Source organism: Mobula hypostoma, chromosome 19 (genome assembly GCF_963921235.1).
Source record: "Mobula hypostoma chromosome 19, sMobHyp1.1, whole genome shotgun sequence".
Taxonomy (NCBI): domain Eukaryota; kingdom Metazoa; phylum Chordata; class Chondrichthyes; order Myliobatiformes; family Myliobatidae; genus Mobula; species Mobula hypostoma.
The window spans coordinates 23,690,529-23,711,879 of record NC_086115.1 but is presented as its reverse complement, the minus strand read 5'-3'; the positions used below and the strand labels follow the sequence as shown (position 1 = coordinate 23,711,879).

The 21,351-nt window shown below is 40.6% G+C and overlaps 1 protein-coding gene across 3 annotated transcripts in view; it reads right to left on the bottom strand.

Annotated features, from left to right (window-relative positions):
* The window catches only part of LOC134358902 (catenin alpha-3-like), an 812,224-nt gene that overhangs the window by 54,149 nt on the left and 736,724 nt on the right, over positions 1-21,351 (bottom strand). The window lies entirely within an intron of this gene.

Here is a 21,351-nt window from a genome sequence, read left to right as displayed (position 1 = left end):
AAATAAGGTGCAGGTTATGAGTTTGAATCAAGCGGCAGATGACTCCTAACAGCTGGGTGGAGACTGGGTGGTGCCTGCATGTGCAGGACTGACAAACATTATTAGTAATTATCAAGGCATTATTTGTTAGGGCTACACAGACAAAATGCAGGAGGAACTCAGCAGGTCAGGTAGCATCTATGGTGTGGAGTAAATTGTTGGCATTTCGGGCTGAGACCCTTCATCAGGACCTCAGCTGAAACATCAACTTTTTATTCCCCTTCATAGAAGCTGCCTGACCTGCTGAGTTTCTCCAGCATTTTGTGTGTATTGCTCTGAATTTCCAGCATCTGCAGAATCTTCTGTTTTTACGATCTGTAGGGGCTAACTGTGCACAATCTCTGTAACAAAATTACTTAGTCAGCTGAAAAGTGCTTTGGGCCATCCCAAGTTTGTGAAAGTCATTAAGTGAATGCAAGGTTGTCTCCTTTGACATAGCACATACCCTGTGGCGTTGTTCTTGTTAGGGTGGGTGACGCATTGCATCAAAAGAAATGCAGTTCTGTATGATGCCATTGAAGTCATGATGGTTTTGAGGACAGGAGGAACTTACCAATGATTATGAAGTTAAGAATGGTTCATGGGAATTTGACAACTGAATGCAGGGTAGGGTAAATTTACGGAGTCAGGAAGGAGAGAAGACAATAAGGCATTTTAACACAAGAATGAGAATGTTAATTTGGCAGTGTTGATGGACTGAGGGGCAACAAAGAAATAAGCAGTAAGACAATTCAAAACCGTTTTGCTCACAGCAGTTTCAAGTATTCAGTTTAGGAGGTGCCAGAAACAGCTGGGTCGAAACATGAAACTATTTCACTACTTCAATAAGATAGGAACTACAAAAAATTCTAAACTGTTGATAATCATCTTGAATGATGCAAAGAAAAAGAAGATTTGGAGGGTGCAATCATCAAAATCATTGTATGAAGGCAGTCCATTACCTACACTTGGTGCTGGCACTGATTTTGCTCACTTACAGTCAATCAAAAGAACACGGCAGCATACGCTGGATGAACTCCTCTCTCAATATCTATTAGGAACTAATACACAAGCTTGTTGTACTGTATTAGTATGATAGTGCTCTAATTTGTTCTGTTTTCATTTAAATACATAATTTGTTACTCAGTTAAGTGGTAGTTTGTCTTTTTTTTTAATACTTTTTAACTATTTCCATGAAATTTGGGCCAGTTGGGGCAGCCACTTAATTGGGCCAAAATGCAAACATGAGAAAATCTGCAGATGCTGAAAATTCAGGAAACACACACAAAAAACGCTGGTGAATGCAGCAGGCCAGGCAGCATTTATAGGAAGAGGTACAGTTGATGTTTCGGGCCGAGACCCTTCAACAGGACCTCTTCCTATAGATGCTGCCTGGCCTGCTGCGTTCACCAGCATTTTTTGTGTTCACATCAACGAACTACACAACTCTGTCATTGTCGGATATGATAAATAACCAATCACAACACAACAACAGCCTCTAGCAATTCCACACCCCAATACACCATTCCCAGCTTTCTCATTTATACTTCAGAAACATCTGTAGCATATTGCATTTGGAACAAATGTTTCTTGAATGAACTTCCACCAAGCTCTCAAGGGCAGTGCCATTGGCTGCAGGTTAGACAATAAGACCGTAAGACACTGGAGCAGAATTAAGCCATTCAGCCCATTTGGTCTGCTCTGCCATTCCGTCGTGGTGGATCCCAGATCCCACTCAACCCCATACACCTGCCTTCTCACCATATCCTTTGATGCCTGACTGATCAAGAATTGATCAACTTCCGCCTTAAATACACCCGTGGACTTGGCTCCACCACGGTCTGCAGTAGAGCATTCCACAGATTTACTACACTCTGGCTAAAAAAAATCTCCCTTATCTCTGTTCTAAAGGGTTGTCCCTCAATTATGAGGCTGTGCCCTCTAGTTCTGGATACCCCTACCATAGGAAACATCCTCTCCACATCTACCCTATCTAGTCTTTTCAAAATTCGATAGGTTTCAATGAGGTCCCCCCTCATTCTTCTATATTCCAGTGAGTACAGGCCCAAAGATGCCAGATGATCCTCGTTAACCCCTTCATTCCCAGAGTCATCCTTGTGAACCTCCTCTAGACTTTCTCCAATGAAAACATATCCATTCTGAGATGTGGGGCACAAAACTGTTGACAATACTCCAAGTGCAGCCTGACTAGTGTCTTATAAAGGCTCAGCATCATCTCCTTGCTTTTATATTCTATTCTGCTTGAAATAAATGCCAACATTGCATTTGCCTTCTTTACCACAGACTCAACCTGTAAATTAACTTCTGGGAGTCTTGTATGAGGGCTCCTAAGTCCCTCTGCACCACTGATGTTTGAACCTTCTTCCCGTTTAGATAATAGTCCACACTATTGTTCTTTTTATCAAAATACATTATGATACATTTCCCAACACTGTATTCCATCTGCCACTTTTTTTGCCCATTCTTCCAACTTGTCTAAGTCCTGCTGCAATTGCATTGCTTCCTCAGCACTACCTACCCCTCCACCTATCTTCTTATCATCCACAAACTTTCCATGATCTAAATCATTGACAAACAATGTGAAAATGGGTCGAAGTACCCGAGGTTAGCTTCAAATCAAACCTAGGAGGCTCTGAAATCAACATTGAAGAAAAAATCATGGTAGAGAGTGAAGCATGAAGGTAATTGATGCCAAGTTAAAATAACAGAAAAAGGACGGAGAAAAGATTTGGGTAAGCATTGTGAGAACGTGCAGTGCTCCAGAAGGCAGTGATATTACTAATTTGTCAGAAGACCTACTCAAAGAAAATGGGAAAAGTTTGAAGTGGTTTTATAAAGTTCAACAGACACTAAGCCCTATGGAAATGCGTAGTTGTTGCAGATTGAAGAAGCCAGAGATCACATTGGCTCCATATAGTGAAGGTCGGTAAAATGGAGGGTGAGATGAGAAGTGGAAAATTGTAAGGTTGAACAATTATGTCATGTGTGAACAGTCGATGACTTCGCCAGGTTCACTGATCACTGAGAATGATGGAGTGACCACACTAACTGACGACACATATGCTTCTTCCTATCCACCTTCCCATATCTCCCAGGAACCCCAAAGCTCCTGCTCTGGTGTACCAATATAAAACATTACGTATTCTGTATTCTGTTGTTTTTGACTGGACCATCAAAGTCTTTGGGCCACAGGTGACAAATAAGGCATCCTGAATGAAAGCCTTCACATTGAGCTCTGATCTAACCCTCAAGTTTTCCTAATTTATTACGACACAGAATAAGGCCATTCAGCCCACTGTGTCCATGCTAACTGCCAGCAGAGCAATTGCATTATTTCCCATTCCCCTTCTCCTTATTTCCCAGTAGTCCTGCAACTTGTCTCGTTCCCATCATGAACACAAGAGATTCTGCAGATGCTGGAAAGCCAGAGCAACACACACACAATGCTGGAGGAACTCAGCAAAGTCAGGCAGCATCTATGGAGAGGACTAAACAGTCAGTGATTAAGGCCAAGACCCTCCACCAGGACTCACGATGAACAGTCCTGTTGAAAGGTCGTGACTCAAAATGTTGACTGTTTGTTCCCTGAGTTCCTCCAGCATTTGGGCTAAGCTGTCTCCCATCAACTGTCCTTTGAGTCTTTCGCCACTTCTCTGCACTAAGGAGTAACTTACAATAGCCAGTTAACCCTTGGGATATGGGTTGAAAGCAGACCACTCAGCAAAATACACATAGGGACAAGGGGAGTGCATGTAAACACCACACAGACAGAATCTGAGGTCAGGATAGAAGCCGAGTTTCTAAAACTGTGAGACAGCAGCATTGGCTGCTGGGTTACTTGGCATCTCTTCTCTTCCTTCACACCACTCTTGTGTACAGAACTGAAGTTCTTTTGGAAATGAATCAAAATGGATGTGTATTCATTTCAACTCAATGCATGAGATCCATTGTGGTAATCAAAGGACTATAATGGCCATATCTGATCAGCACTGGAGTAAACTCTGCTGCATGCATAGATACAATTACAATGTGAAAATATGACTGAAAACCTGAAGTCTGGTGGTAATGGGGTATATTGAAAAGATACTCTGTCTAATCACCATTTGATGGGACATGGCCGTTGGCCCCAATATCATCCACCAGAGGTCAATTGTTTTAATTTGCCAGTGGAAATGGTTTATGTAAATATAATCGAAAACAACAGGAATTCTGCAGATGCTGGAAATTCAAGCAACACACATCAAAGTTGCTGGTGAACGCAGCAGGCCAAGCAGCATCTGTAGGAAGAGGTGCAGTCGACGTTTCAGGCCGAGACCCTTCGTCAGGACTTCGTCGACTGAAACGTCGACTGCACCTCTTCCTACAGATGCTGCTTGGCCTGCTGCATTCACAAGCAATTTTGATGTGTGTTGCTATGCAAATATAATGCCTGGTTCACATCTTTACTGTTATGCTGTAGGTATTTCATTTAGCAGTTCTGTAAGAGCAGCCTGTTCTGCTTTCAGCCTTTTTGGGTTCTTGTTGAAGATAAGAGATGATGTGGAATGTGTGCCATCCAATTAGCGGGAGGTTTTTCTTGGTGAGGGACAATAAGGTTGGTCTTGGGCTTTTGTTCGAGAGGAAATGAAGAGAGAAGACGCTGGGGAGAACTGGTCGTAGCATATGATCCGGTGGGAGACCCGTTTGTTCGAGATGTATTGCAAGCAACGTTTGGAAGGTGGTGTGCGCTTTCACGTTGACCGAGGGCCCAGCGCGAGAGTGATAGAGAAGTTCAAGATGAGCTCCAGCTTGTGCACATTTGACTGTTTAATTAAAATAGGCCCTTTTCTTTCTGTTATTCTTTACTAACCCTTCAATTAAGATTCATAAATATAATTCTTTTAATCATATGCTGTGTTCTGTCTGTTATTTTGTGGCATTAATTTGTAACAGGGTAGCAAATGACACAGCATCCACACAAACCGGGGTTTGGGGTGGGATCGAGCGCACCTCAATCTCACGAGTTTGGCGGGGTCAGAGGTTGTCTTCCCGAGACTTACGCAGCCAAGGAAATTGGGGTGTTTCACAAAATAATGTCACTGCTTAGAAATATAAAGTTGAGATTGCTGAGATCACAAGTGAGCAACACACTCATGATCTCGATTTGCATTTCTCTCCCAGGAGCATGTTAAAGAAACACCTGGTCTTCTGGCAGATTGTCTGAATGCTTATGAAAGCAACGCGCACAATCCTGGGAATAACAGGGACAGCTTTTGCTTAATGCCGTCCACTTTACAAATGAAGAGAATTACTCAGCACAAGGCAGGGTTCAAGTTATCCCCTGGAGATTTCTGCCACCAACTGGACCTTAAATGTCTCAGCACTTGCTTGTATCAGAATCGTCTCACTGTTGCAGGGATTTTCCATGTGTAACAAAGTCCAAATTGAGTTTATTACTGGCACAAGTACATGTCGGCACAGGTTCAGTGAAAAACTTACTGCAGCATCACAGGCACAGAGAATCAGATAGGCAGCAGTCACAAAAAAATAATTTTGACAAACATAGTTAGACCAAAAAGACTATTTTAATACAAAGTGAGCATTATGTGTTGGTATTGCATTACGGGTTGTTCTGGTTAGTTCCAGAACCAAATGGTTGAAGAGCAGTAGCTGTTCTTGAACCTGATGGTTCAGGTATTAAAAGCTTAAGCCTAACATGACAGAAGCATTGCTATATGAAAAGGAAAGCAGAACAAAATTATTCTGAAGAATAATGGGAACAATGCTCACACAGAGGATGTACCAGCTGTAGCCAAGTGCAAATATCCTGTTGGAAAGCACTTGCACAGTGAGTTTCTTCAGATGTAACGGAGGCTGCATGGATACAATTTCCAAAAATAAATTAAATATTCATAAATAGCTTCATCATTCTGATCCTTAGTAAGCTGTGTTTAATGTTTTATTAACTTTTATCTATCTTTTACAATTTTGGTTGCCTTCGGTTTAGCATATCAAAGCAAAGCCAAAGTTTGTCTTGAGATATTTAGAGCATGTTTGTGTTGGCATTCGTTAGTCAGGAGATTGAGTACAAGAGTGGAAAGGCGATGTTGTAGTTCCAGAAGACTGGTTTGACCATAGTTGGAATATTGTGTTCAGTTCTGGTTGCCTTATTATAGGAAGGATGTGGAGAGGGTGCAGGGGAATTTACCAGGACGCTGTCTGGATTAGAGAGGAGGTCTTATGAGGATAGGTTGAATGAGAACAGATTTTCTCTTTGGAGCAAAGGAAAATGTGAGGTGACTTGATAGGGGTGTACTAGGTGGGTCATAGATCGAGTGGACGGCCACAGACTCTTTAGCAGGGCAGAAATAGCTAATACTAGGAAGCATAATTTTAGCACGATTGGAGGAAAGTATAGGGGAGATGTCAGAGGTCAATTTTTATTTAAACCAGCGAGTGGTGGGTCAGTGGAATATACCCTCTGGCACATGGATGGCAGTAAAATGGAGGGCTACGTAGGAGGGGTGGGTTGGATTGATCTCCGGGTAGGTTAAAAAGTGGTCACAACTTCATGGACTGATGGGACTGTACAGTGCTGGAATGTTCTATATTTTATGTTCTATGAAAGAATTTTAACATACAAAGATTTTCCAATCTGAACAGAATTTGAAAATGTTTCTCATGCACAATAGCTACATGAATAATTTCCGAGCTCTTCAATGATACCCGGCAAAGGACAGTGTCATTCGAGCTAAATGGAATCATTTATTCAACTACTGATGATGTTGAGAATTTAAGTATTACTTCAGATTTCCAATATCCAGTTGTGAATCACAAGAATGGATTGATCCAGCCTTTGAGGATAAGTGGACCTGGGGTAGATGCATGGGGCAAAGCGACTTGCCCAGTGAGGAAGGATCTAGTGCTTAACCAGCTTTGGTCTACTTGTATTCCCGCTCTAAGTAAAATATCTCATGCAACACCTAACCCTTCTTGGGGTGATTCAGTTGCTCCGTTGTCTACCTTGCCTTCTGAATAATTAAATTAACAGATAAAGAAAACTGTCACAGTTTCTTCATGATATCCAGAGCTGTCTATGACACACCGCACAAGAACACACACTTCGAAAGCTGTGCCTTTTTGTAAATACTGGCACAGTAATAAGCTGTTCTGTCTGTGAGCGTAAGGAGTCCTTGAGCTGTAAATGAATAGCAGTGACCATCTGATCCATGTGCGGATGAGATTTGCCAGGTTGCTGCTGGGATTAAAGGGCATGTCTTATGAAGACAGGCTGAGTGAGTTAAGGGTTTTCTCTTTGGAGCAAAGGAGGTCGAGAGGCAGCTAAATAGAGCTGTACAAGATGGTAAGAGGCATAAACTGACTGGATAGCCAGATACTTTTTTCTGAGGACAGAAATAGCTATATCAGGGGGCGTAGATTTAAGGTGATTGTCAGAAAGTATAGGGGTGATTTCAGAGGTAATTTTTTTACACAAAGAGAGGTGGGTGCATGGAATGACCTGACGGGGGTGGTAATAGAGGTGCTTTAGGGACATTTAAGTAAATCTCAGATAGCCACATGGATGACAAGAAAACTGGAGGGCTATGTTGAAAGGAAGGGTTAGATTGATCTTAGGGTAGGTTAAAGGGCTAGCACAACACTATGGGTTAAAGGGCCTGTACTGTGCTGTAATATTCTATATTCTATGTAATGTGTGTGATGTTCTCTGTCCTATGCTCTTGGGTCCTCTCCCATCAAAAAAATAAAGAACTCCACTTATTCCACGCCACATCATGTTGCAAGGACACTCAAAGGCTCAATGAGATCCCTCTGTGCCATGACCAATAATCGTTATGCAGCAGACATAGCAGTCTATTTGCAGAAGCAAACTTCCATCACCAGCAAGATAGAAGACTCAAGGATTCAGAGTACGCTTACTATCAAAGTATGTATGCAGTATACAACCCTGAAGTTCGTCTTCCTCACAGACAGATAATGATCAGATATTGCATGATAATAGTTAAGAGATAATTATTGGTCAGAGCACAGGAAAATCTTATAAGTTTTGTCCCACAGGATCCTTTGGGAGTCCTTCCACAAAAGGTGTCATTGCCTACATTCTCCACATTAAGGTTGTCAGCTTCTACTTTAATTAGCTTTAATTAGCAGCTTTCTAGCTCCAGTCCTGCCTCATTTCCCAATAGGAAGTTATGTTGCTCCTCTCTAGAAGGACTGTCTATATGTTGCTTGAGAAAACTTTCCTGGGCACACTCAACAAATTCTTCCCCATCCAATCCGAAAGTAGGAGGCATAGATCCAGGATAAGGGGGGAGGAGGATTTAAAATGGACTTGAGGGCGAGTTTTCACACAGAGAGTGGTGAATATATGGAACAAGGCGGGTACAATAGTAGACTAAAAGAAGCATCTGGATTGGTTCAAAGGTTCATTTTATTATTAAAGCACGTACGAAGAAAACAACTCTAGATTCGTCTTCTCCAGGTAGCCATGAGATACAGAAAAACCATAGAAGTTGTTGAAAGAAAAGATGTCAACCTCCCCTCCTGCACGAAAAAGAAAAAGAAACAAAACTGGCAAACCCCAAATTCCCCCAACCAAACCCCCCCCCATACAAAAACCAGTAGATCGCCCACCCAGACACGGCAGCTAAAACATAAATCTCCTAGGCCCCAAGACCCTCCCAAGCAAACAAAAAAAAACACAATAACATCAAACCCCTAACTCCTCCCTCTCACACAAAAATCTAACAGATCGCTCACAGGGAGAAACACCGACAAGAACATCAGGCCCCCGAATCACCAACCCCTCCCTCACCCAAAAAAGGTAACACCCGCCATTCAGTAACAGGAAAGATAAACATGGCACATGGAGGGTAGAGGGTTAAAGGGATATGGGCTGTATACAGGAAACTGGAACGAGCTGGGTGGGCACCATGGTTGGCATAAACAGCTGGGGAAAATGGTCTGTATCTGAGCTTTATTGATCTATGTCTAAGAAGCAAAGATGCTCTCGGGCTATCTGCTGTAGCTGACGTAGTTCTGATACAAAACAGATCTGAAGAGCTACCTTTGAATACCCATGGTCAGTATATCAACTGGTTGGTGATCAAGTTTTAGAGTCATGGTAACTGACCAGAAGAGTCAAGAACGCTGAGAAATCAAAACATTGAAGAAATGGCAATTGTAGGAAGCATCTAAAGCTGTAAAATGCCCAGTTTGTCCTCACCAATTTCATATTCAACGAATAGTTAGTAATTCTCAATCACTAAAAAGCTCACATTTAAAGTCTGGAGCAAAACTTTGAGAATATCCCTTTTATTTTGCATTTATCCTTTCACTTGGCCAGTTTGACTTAACTGACAGCGGTTAGATATATCACAGAACATAGAACAGTACAGCACGGGCACAGGCCCTTCGGCCCATCATGACTGTTTCAGCAATAATGCTAAAAGGTCATGATCTGGATCCCTCTATTCCCTGCTTGTTCAAGTGTCTAACTAACAGCCTCTTAAATGCCACCACCATAACTGCTTCCATCACTTCCTCTGGCAGCCTGTTCCAGGCACCTGCCATTCTCTGTGTAAGAAAAGCATTTGTCCCAACATCCGCTCAGAATTTTCCTCCTCTCACCTTAAATACATGTCCTTAAGTACTTAACATTTCTAACGTGGGTAAAAGATTCTGAGTGTCTACCCCTCATAACTTTATAAAGGCTCTGCGATCATGATCATGTTAAAGTTCTGCACCGCAAAGTAAAACAAATGGCCACATCTGTGATATGTATTTTCAGTATTTTGGATCTCAGTGCTCATTCTGCTCTATTGACATGAAGCTGTAAGTTATCGCATAGTGTCAGGATCTATTGTACTCTATCTAACTAATCCCGAGACTGGTTGGATATATTAGCAGCTGAATTCCTCTCAGCTTCTGCAATGGCAGCAAGCTTTCATTATTACAGATAATTAAGGCTGTCCATTATGAGATTTGGATTCTGAAGTCACCTTTGGTCCATTTGATTCTATCTCTTGTGAATATCATTTGTTCAAAGTTCAAAGCAACTTCATTATCGAAGTGTGCATATGTCACCCTATACCACTTGGAGATTTTTTTTTGCGAGCATTCTCAGTAGAACGAAGAAATACAATAGCATCAATGAAAAATTACACACAAATAAAGACTGATAAACTAATCTACACATCCAAGTGAGCTTAATATTGCAGCCACAAAAATGGGCCTTCATCACTTTCTGTGCCAAGAAATAGCTTTTGGATTCAATCCGAAACCTGCCTGCCTGAATTTTAAAGTGAGCTTACTGAAGTGAAGCTTTTTCCCTGCCATTCAGGCAAACTCACAAGGCTGGTCAAGATCTACGACAGCAATCACTAATCAGGTGACAGAAAAAGAGATTTTCTTTTTCACTCTTCAGAAACTGGATTACGCAAGTCATACCCAGGAGTCTGAAATAAAAAGAGCAAATGTTGGAAAGGTTCCGCAGGTCAGGCAGTGTCTGTGAACAGGAGAAGCTGCACAATTCTGGTCCAGAACCCTTTATCAGGGCTGCGAAGGAGAGAGGGAAATTGGATGGTTTTCAGCAGAAGAAAGGTTGGAAGAGGAACAAACTATTCTGACCAGCTGACTATTTATATTCTGTTTCTATTTTGGATTTCCAGCATCTGCAGCTTTTTGGTAAATCCAACTGCCAAGAGCAGTCCATCTGTTAACGTTCTAGAGACCATTGTGGGAATGGTAGAATGTTATCTAGGAGTACAGTGATTCACCTCCAGGACTTTTAATATGGTAATCCAAGAAAGGAAAGGCTTAAACTGTAACAAGTTAAAAAAATAAATCTTTCAAAGTTTCAAATCAATTTATTATCAAAGTACATACACGTGACCATATAAAACCTGGAGATTCATTGTCCTGCAGGCATTTACAGGATAATAAAGAAATAGAATTTATGAAAAGAAACTGTACATACACAATGACTGACAAACAGCCAATGTGCAAAAGAAGACAAGTTGGGCCAATAAAAGAGAAATACTGAGAACATGAATTGTAGAGTCCTTGAAAGTGAGTCTGTAGATTATGGTATCAGTTCAGAGTTACGGTGAGTAATGTTATCCAGGATGGTTGCAGGATAATAACTGTTCCTGAAGCTGGTGGTGTGGGTGCTAAGGATTCTCTACATCCTGCCTGATAGAGAACATGGTCTGGATGGTCGGTGTCCTTGGTGGTGGATGCTGGGTTCTCCTGGCAGTGCTCCTTGTAACTGGGCTGAATGGTGGGGAGGACTTTGCCTGTGATGGATTGGGCTGTATCCATCAATTTATTCATTCACTTTATAGCATTTATGACGTGTATTTAAAAAAAAATCCTTTCACTTTCACTGTGAAGTTTGCCAGTATAAATAATGGTATCTACCATACATAATCTGTGTTGGTGAATTAAAGAGTCAACTCGTCCATAACAATGAAAGATGCACTACTGCAAAACACAGATTTTAATTCACAGCCAAATAATTGAACGCCATATGGAGACCCATTTGAGAATTGGCTTTAATGCAACCACTGCTGTTTGTGTAAACAGCCGCGTATGGAATTTTGACTTGGTGATTTATCTCATTAGTAATGAAAAACATGGTTCAAATGGAAAGGATTACTTCCTTTAATCTGTCTGTTATCACTGTTTATGTGCGGTATCTGATTCATGCTAATTTTGTTCTTTATAACAGTTTAAGAGATTATAATTTAATTCAAATGGGATATGAGACATGGAAGTATTAAGGAAGCTAAGGATCTGGGTTGGAAATGATCAGAGCACCATACACAGTTCTGGCCATATAAATCAAGGTGCCAAGTAGGGGAGGAGAGTTGCACACATAGATTTTCTAAGTAACTTAGAGTGTACAGTTAGCAGGAAACATTGAACAGATAGGACTTGGATGAGTAAAGAGACATTTGAAAGGTGACCTCATAAAGCTTTTTAACATGAAAAAGAGTTGAAACAAGGGGCTAAAGGTATAGTAAAAACAGTTTCCACATATGGAGAGCCAAAGACCAGAGGAAAAAGATATAAAGCAGTCAATATTAAATTTAAAAAAAGCATTTATGGAAAACCTTATTGTCATAGAGTCATGGAGAAGTATAGCACAGAAAAGGCCACTCAGCCCATTTAGTCCATGCTGAACCATTTAAACAAAAATCTCCCATCGACCTGCCCTTCATATCCCTGCCATCCATGTGCTTATCCACACTTCTCTTAAACGTTGAAATTGAGCTTGCATGCACCACTTGTTCAGGCAGCTTGTTCCACACTCTCACGACCCTCTGAGTGAAAAAAATTTCTGCTCATGTTCCCCTTAAACTTTTCACCGTTCTGCCTTAACCCATGACCTCTGGTTGTAGTCCCACCCAACCTCAATGAAAAAAGCCTGCTTGCATTTACCCTGTCTATACCTTCATAATTTTGTATACCTCTATCAAATCTTTTCTCAATCTTCTACATTCCGAGGAATAAAATTCTAACCTTTTCAATCTTTCCTTATAACTCAGGTCCTCCAGACCCTACAACTTTCTTGTAAAATGTCTCTGTGCTTGTTCAACCTTATTTACATCTTTCCTGTAGGTGAGTGACCAAAATTACACACAATACTTCAAATTAGACCTCACCATGTCTTATACAACTTCAACATAACATCCCATCTCCTATACTCAATACTTTGATTTATGAAGGCCAATGTGCCAAAAGCTTTCTTAATGACCCTGTCTACCTGTGATGCCACTTTCAATGAATTATGGACCTGTATCCCCAAATCCCTTTGTTCTACCATACTCCCCAGTGCCCTACTGTTCACTGTGTAAGACCTACGCTGGTTGGTCCTACCAAAGTGCAACACACCACACTTGTCTGCATTGAATTCCATCTGTCATTTTTCCAACTGGCCAAGATCCCGCTGTAAGCCATGATAGTCTTCTTCACTGTCCACTACATTCCCAATCTTGGTGTCATCTGCAAATTTGTTGATCCAGTTAACTACATTATCATCCAGGTCGTTGAAATAGATGACAAATAACAGTGGACTCAGCACCAATCCCTGCAGCACTCCTCTAATCACAGGCCTCCAGTCAGAGAGGCAAACCTCTACTGCCACTCTCTGGCTTCTACCACAAAACTAATGTTTAATCCAGTTTATTACCTCAACTTGAATGTTGAGTGATTGAACCTTCTTGATCAACTTCCCACTCGGGACCTTGTTAAATGCCTTACTAAAGTCCATGAAGACAACATCCGCTGTCTTGCCTTTGTTAACTTTCCTGTTAACTTCCTTGAAAACTCTATAAGATTGGTTGGACATGACCTACCAGGCATGAAGCCATGCTGACTATCCTGAATCAGTCTATGCCCATCATCCAAATACTTAAACATCCGGTCCCTCAGAATACCTTCCAATAACATTCCCACTACTAATAGCAGACTCACTGCTCTATAGTTTCCTGGTTTATTTTTAGAGTCTTTCTTGAACAGCTGAACAACATTGGCTATCCTCCAATCCTCTGATACCTCACTTATCACTAAGGATGATTTAAATGTCACTGCTAGGGCCCTGGCAATTTCTGCACTTGCCTCCTGCAGGGTCTGAGGGAACACCTTGTCAGGCCCTGGGAATTTATCCATCCTAATTTGCCCCAAAACAGTAAACACCACCTCTTCTATAATATGTATAGGGTCCATGAAGTTGATGCCTCTTTGCCTCACTTCTAAAGACTCTGTGCCCATCTCCTGAGTAAATATAGATGCAAAAATATTAATTGAAGATCTCCCCCATCTCTTTTGGCTCCACATATGGATTACAATTTTGATCTTTCAGAGATCCAATTTTGTCCTTTTCAATCCTTTTGCTCTTAACGTATCTCTAGAATCCCTGAGGATTCTCCTTCACCCGATCTGCTACAGCAACTTCATGCCTTCTTTTAGCCTTCCTGATTTCTCTCTTAAGTGTTCTCTTACATTTCTTGTACTCCATAAGCACCTCATTTGTTCCTACCTGCTACGTACCACCTTTTGTTTTCTTATCCAGGGCTCAATATCTCTCAAAAACCAAGGTTCCCTAAATTTGTTAACTTTACCTATTATTCTGACAGGCACATATAAGCTTTGTACTCTCAAAATTTCACTTTTGAACACCTCCTACTTACCAAGTACTCTCTTGCCAGAAAACAGTCTGTCCCGATCCACACTCATCAGATGTTTCCTGATACCATCAAGGTTGGCCTTTCTCCAATTTAGAATCACAACAAGACCTAACTTTTTGCATTTTTACTTTAGAACTAATGACACTGTGATCACTAGACCCATAGTGTTCCCCTACACAAATTTATGTCATCTGCCCTCTCTCATTCCCTAATAGCAGATCAAGTAGCACAGTCTCTCATTGGGACATTGCTGATTAAGAAAAGTTTCCTGAACACATTTGACAAACTCGGTCCCATATAGTCCTTTTACAGTATGGGATTCCCAGTCAATATGTGGAAAGTCAAAATTACCAACTATAACAACCTTACATTTCTTACAACAGTCTGCGATATCGCTGTAAATTTCCTCCTCTAAATCCCACGGGCTGTTGGATTATTACTCAGACAGAGGTGTTACAGTAATAAGTCAGGCTAGTAAAGCCTTGAGTGGGGCAGATTTTGTCACAGGGTTGGTGCATTGTTTATGCTGTTAGCATTTATAACCCACCCCTACACCCTGGAATAGACTATCAGGCTCAAAAACATGTTCCTGAGAATTCAATGCCTTCACAGGCAATTTCAGGAATATCAACTGCAATAAAGTGATAGCAACATCATACTGCAGGATGTAACTGGCCATGTTTTAAACCCTCTGCAGTCCAAAGATGAGGCACTTGGAGCTGATTTCATAAATCTGCACTCCTGGTGGGCAGCCTCACCCAGGATAGTGCATGCTGTAAAAACATTCAGAACATTTCCCTGATTAAGTGACGAGTCTGTCTTGGATAGGTCTTTTGGCATGCAAGGTGAATTCCGAAAATCAGGTCTCATATGCGAGCTGTAAGATATATTGGAGTCTGAACTGGTCAACAGAAGAACATGTGCAATTTGGGAATGTGAAGGCTGATTAATGTGCGCCTTGTTGTCTCAGTTCATTGGGTCCATATGAACTTTGTGCTGTCTGCACATTATCACACCTTTAACAACCACCCAGCTGTAACTGCATGAGTTATTACCTCAGTACATTACAGAAAGTCTTAATTTCATGAGTGGCTAGTACCAGTTCAAGATAACTGGTTCTAATTAAAGCCAATCTGCCCCTCGTTGATGAAAGCCCATGGCTACACTCAAGAAAGAATGAGCACCTGGATTTCTAGGCACAGCCCTGGAGTCCTTGTTCGACTAAAGAGAGATGGAGACATTCTGCCAGGATGCCAGGAACCCCTGCAGCCACATAGTCAAAGTCAAAATGGAAGGAGCAAGTTGTCAGAATTTAAAGGCAGGAACCTAGCTCCAAGGATGGAACATGGATTCCATAGATATAGGGAATATTGTGACTATTGAAAACAATAGCATGCTCAGATCTAGACCTTCGCCTTGTACTCCACACCTACCTCTTCTCCATAAGACCATAAGACAAAGGAGCAGAAGTCAGCCATTCGGCCCATCGAGTCTGCTCTGCCATTTTATCATGAGTTGATCCATTCTCCCACTTAGTCCCTGCATCTCTCTGCATTTAGTTCTGCTCTGCATCTCTCACCTCTTCTCACTTTAACCCCATCCTCTTGCCTTTCTTTGATGAATAGTTCCTGTTCTTGGCTGATCCCGTAGTCTAAAGTGGTTTCGCCCCACTATGGCTCAGTGTTACGAACGGATCCCCTAAGTAAAAGGAGAGAATCCACAGACAGCTGGTTCCGGCCTAAAACATTGACTGATTGTTTCGACAGATGCTGCCTGACCTGCTGAGTTCCTCCAGCGTGTTGTGAGTGTTCCACAGACAGCAGGAGGCCAATGTGAATTTATTTTTTATGCCATGTAGTCAGATCTCACTGACCATTGGAACGCCTTCAAGGGATGCTGAAATCAGAGCTGACTGACTGCAAAACTGGCCTTGTGTGCATCACGTAGGCAGACTGTAGGAGGGGGCTTTAGTGTACCCTTCTTTTAAGGGAAGAATCTCTAGTTTAAATGTCTCGTGGGTGTTCCCTGAGATGCTGAACAGTCCGAGAGGCTGCAAGAGCTGGATGGGCGGGAGTCACTCACACTCCAGACATTACACATTGGTAATCGCATCCGCAAAAGGATCTGACCAAGTGACCCTCGTCTGAAACTAATTCCAGAAAAAGGGCTATGATACAACAGCTACAGTGTCCGATATCTGCAGGCCCTGTCGGACATCAGCAGAAAATTCATGGAAGCCATGGGAGCTTTAAATTAATCAGAGATGTAAAGGACGCAGAAAGACATGCAGCAGGTATCTGCATTGGTCTTGTTTGCTAGTTAATCTGCACCAGCATTAAACAAGAAGGTTAGTGTAAAAAAAGAAAGGTTTAATAGATTAGTTACACTTGGCTCTGTGTCCATTCCCATCTCAGACCCACGGCTTGCCCACCTGTGCACACAGGACAGAATGTGTGCAAAAGCACACGGACAATGGAGAAGCAAGCGTAATTGGACACACTGGACCTCAGTAACTTGCTGTATGAACAGCCTGGCTCTATCTGAATGAACTTTGGTAAAATGAAAGCTCTCTTCTGCGTTTTTATAACAGAGTTCCTGATTCCAGTTGATTTCTGACTCTGAGGCAGTTTTATCTCACAACAACAGTGCTTAAGAAGAAAACTGCAGTCAGTATAAAAGTGAGAGCTGCAGGGGGAATTCAAAGAGAATATTCAGTCTTCCTTCCTTCCATGCTAGTAAATCTGTGTGAGATTAGACAGAGATTATCTCTAAGTACTTCCAAGGCAACAAAAATAGTACACCTTCTCACCGTGTTTGTTAGGGGCATCTTTGAAAATGTCTTAATAGCACTGTGCACCAAAGGTTCCTGTAGAAATTACACATGGCCGGGGCATTTTCATATTTCTGATTTGCTCAATAATCTGCCGAATAATTACACTCACTCCTAGCGACAATGTTTTTCATCAGCATTTAGCTTCATCTGTGCTGCACAACTTAAAGAAGTCACAAAAGATCACCTTGTTCCATCTGAGAAACATGTAAGTTTCAGCTCAGTCTCCCATGTCGCTCCGCAGTCACTCCGCAGTTTCTATTTCAGATTCATTTTTGGGAAGTGATTCAGTCTCATCCATCATACCTGCTCTAGTTCAAGGCATTCATTATTAAGTATTTCTTCAACTAGTTGTAAGAGGCAAGGCAATAAAACCTCAGAAGGCAATGGACATTGTCCAAGATTCCTTCAAAAGACCTCCGTCATTTTAAGAGGACTCCACCCACCGGATGATTTTTAGTTTGGCAGGTCAAAAGGCAGTAATGTATCAGGGGTGTAAGAATATGTAAGTGACTAAAGGAGAACACAGGGAATAAGAAATATTCCTTAGTGTCCCTCCTTTTTCCCTTTCCCCCATCGTCCACTCTCCACTCTTATCAGATTCCTTCTTCTCCAGCCTTTTGCATTTTCCTCCCACCTGGCTTCACCTTTAGCTAGTCCTCCTTTCCCTCCACCTACCTTTTTATTCTGGCATCTTCCCTCTTCATTTCCAGTCCTCATGAAGGGTCTCAGCCCAAAAGGTCGATTGTTTATTCATTTCTATAGATGCTGCCTGACCTCCAGCACTTTGTGTTTGTTACTCTGGATTTCCAGCATCTGCAGAGTCTCTTGTGTCTATCATTTGCTTTAAAGTAGAGATTCTTCGAGGAATGCTTACCCTGAGGAAGTTTAAATCTTCTCTTCGACAGGAATTCAGTGAGACCCTCTTTTGCAGCTCCCCCTCTGTGATCTCTACTGCCCTCTCACTCTTTGACCATGTACTCACCCAGACTCGCTAACACAGCCAACTATAACATTGATTTCTCCTTCTGGTAATTTTTCCCCTCCCCCTTCCCTCTCCTTCCGTACCTCATGCTGGCCTCTTACTCCTTCTCCTCACCTGCCTATCACCTCCCCGAGTGCTCCTTCTCCTTCTTCACTTTCTCCTGTGGTGCACTCTCCTCTCCTATCAGATTCTTTCTCCAGCCCTTCACCTTTCCCACCCACCTGGCTTCACCTTTTAGCTAGTCCTCTTTGCCCTCCCCCTACCTTTTTATTCTGGCATCTTCCCCCTTTCTTTCCAGTCCTGATGAAGGGCCTCGGCCTAAATTGTCGACTGTTTATTCGTTTCCATGGATGCTGCCTGATCTGCTGAGTTTCTCCAGCATTTTGTGTGTGTTGCTCTAGATTACCAGCATCTGCAGAATCTCTTGTGTTTAAGGAATAAGAAAAGGTCGGTAAATTCAACAAGTAAAATTCCGCCTTCTCCAGAACATCCTGGTGCAATTCCACACTGCCATCATAGGGAGCATCCTCACATCAGCTATTACTGTCTGGTTCGGTGCAGCATCCTTTCACAATATACAGAAACTACAGTGAACTGTCAGGTCAGCATTCAAGGTCATTGGCTGCAGTCTGCCATTGTTTCAGGACTTGTTTGTGTCCAGGACAAAGAGGCAGGCAAGAAAAATCATTGCGAACACTACCCGCCTCACAAACTGTCTTTTCCAAAAGCTCCCTTCTGGAAAGCGCTATAGGGCTACTAAAACAAAAACCACACCAACTTAGAAGTTTCTTCCTTCTGGCAGTTAATCTGCTTCCCACTCCTTTCTAACTATTTACCTCTGTCACTGCACTGCACTGTAGACTCGTTAAAGAACTTTTTATAACACTGTTGACATTGTAAGTACTGGCTGGTATTGATGTATTGATGCACATTTTATTCCATATCCATACTTTAACCTCTAACTTCATTGTTTATATAATTCTTTATTCTCTTTCTTTTCTTTTCAAATCTTTTTATTGTATATATATAGGAAAAATAACATGAGTACATTGAAGTAACAACACTTACAATGCCTCAAAAAAAACCCATCAACTTAAAGATTGAAAACAAAATTTTGTGATAACAAAAAAAAACCTACTGAGCTGAAAAGTGAGAAAAAAAAAGAGAACCCATTAGGTGTACAACCCCGGAGCCATGCGTCATACAAAAAGCTTCTAAAAATAAACATCAAACCGCCAGCAAGAAAAGAAATTATACTAAAAAAAATTTAGAATTAGATTATGGAAAAATTATATCAATTAACTCAAATGATAATAACCAGCAAATGAGCCCCATCTTTTCTCAAAATCAAATAAAGGTTCAAAGGTTCGACTTCTAATTTTCTCCAAACTAAGACATAGCATCACTTGAGAGAACCATTGTTACAAAGTGGGAGCTGATGTATCCTTCCACTTCAACAAAATGGCCCTCCTAGCTATCAATGTAACAAATGCAATAACATGTTGGTCAGACACAGAAATACCATGAATATTTTGAGGAACTATTCCAAAAAGCACAGCTAATTTATTAGCTTGTAAATTAACTTTAAGTGCTTTAGAAATTGTTGAGAAAACCGACCTCCAGAACTGTTCCAATATAGAACAAGACCAAAACATATGTGTCAGTGTAGCTACCTCAGTTTTACATCTATCACAATGACTATCAACATTAGAAAAGATTTTAGAAAGTCTCTCCTTTGTCAAATGATAACGATGTACAATTTTAAATTGAATCAATGAATGGCTAGCACAAATTGAAGAAGAGTTTACTAACTTCAATATCCTATTCCAATCCTCCATCATAAAGGTCAAATTAAGTTCCTTTTCCCAATCCTGTTTAATCTTAGACAAATGACGCTTATCCCATTGTAATAATAAATTATAGATTCTTCCAATAGAACCCTTAATCAAAGGATTCATACTCATAATAGTATCTAACAGGTAAGGGAAATTACTTAAATATTTTTGTAATAAATGTCTAACTTGAAGGTATTGCACAAAATGTGAGTATGAAAGAGAATATTTATCAGTTAATTGTTCAAAGGGCATCAATCTATCTTCTTTAAATAAATCCAAAAAAGAATTAATACCTTTATTTTTCCAAAGTCGAAAAATTGGATCACTCAAAGAAGGCTTAAAAAAGTAATTTCGGTAAATTAAACTACAAAGTTTAAATTTTTTAAGATTAAAAGAATTGCGGAACTGGAGCCAAATTTGTAAAGAATACTTAATCACAGGATATAAGTTTAAATTAACAACTTTACCTAATTGCATAGGTAAAGGAGCCCCCAATAATGAAGTTAAATAAAACTATTTTACAACTTTTAGTTCCAGATCTACCCAAATTGGCCGATCACTCTTATCAACCCAATATAACCAAAAAGACAGATTAACAGCTCAATAATACATTCTAAAATTAGGCAAAGCAAGACCTCCATCCTTTTTCAATTTTTGTAAATGACATTTACTAATTCTTGGTCTTTTATTATTCCAAATAAAAGATAAAATAATAGAATCAATCCGATCAAGGAACTTCCTAGTCAAAAAACAGGAATATTCTGAAATAAATATAAAAATTTCAGTAGAATCATCATTTAACTATATGAATATGACCAACAAGTGAAAATGTAAGTGGACTCCATCTACTAAATAAATACTTCATAGAGTCTACTAAGGGAACAAAATTAGCTTTATAAAGATCCTTATATTTTTTAGTAATTACAATACCTAAATATCTAAAAGAATCTGAAACTTTAAAAGGAGCATTATCATATATAGAAACAGAATCATTTAAAGGAAATAATTTACTTTTACTAAAATTAATTTTATATCCTGAAAAACCTCCGAATTCATTAAATAATTTTAACAGGGCAGGAATGGATTCGTCAGGGTTAGATATATAAACCAATAAATCATCAGCATAAGGAGAGACCTTATGCATGGTCTCATTCACAAATATCCCATGGATATTTTTAGCCTCACGAAGAGCAATAGCAAGGGGTTCTAATATTAAATTAAACAACAAAGAACTTAATGGACAGCCTTGCCTTGTCCCCCGTGAAAGCTGAGAAAAAGGAGACCTACAATTGTTAGTAACAACAGTAGCAATAGGGGCTTTATGTATCATTTTAATCCAATTATTAAAATTAACACCAAAGCCAAATTTCTCTAAAACATTGAATAAATATTTCCATTCGACTTAGTCGAACGCTTTTTCAGCATCCAAAGATACAACACATTGTGGAATTTTAGAAAAGGATGAATATATAA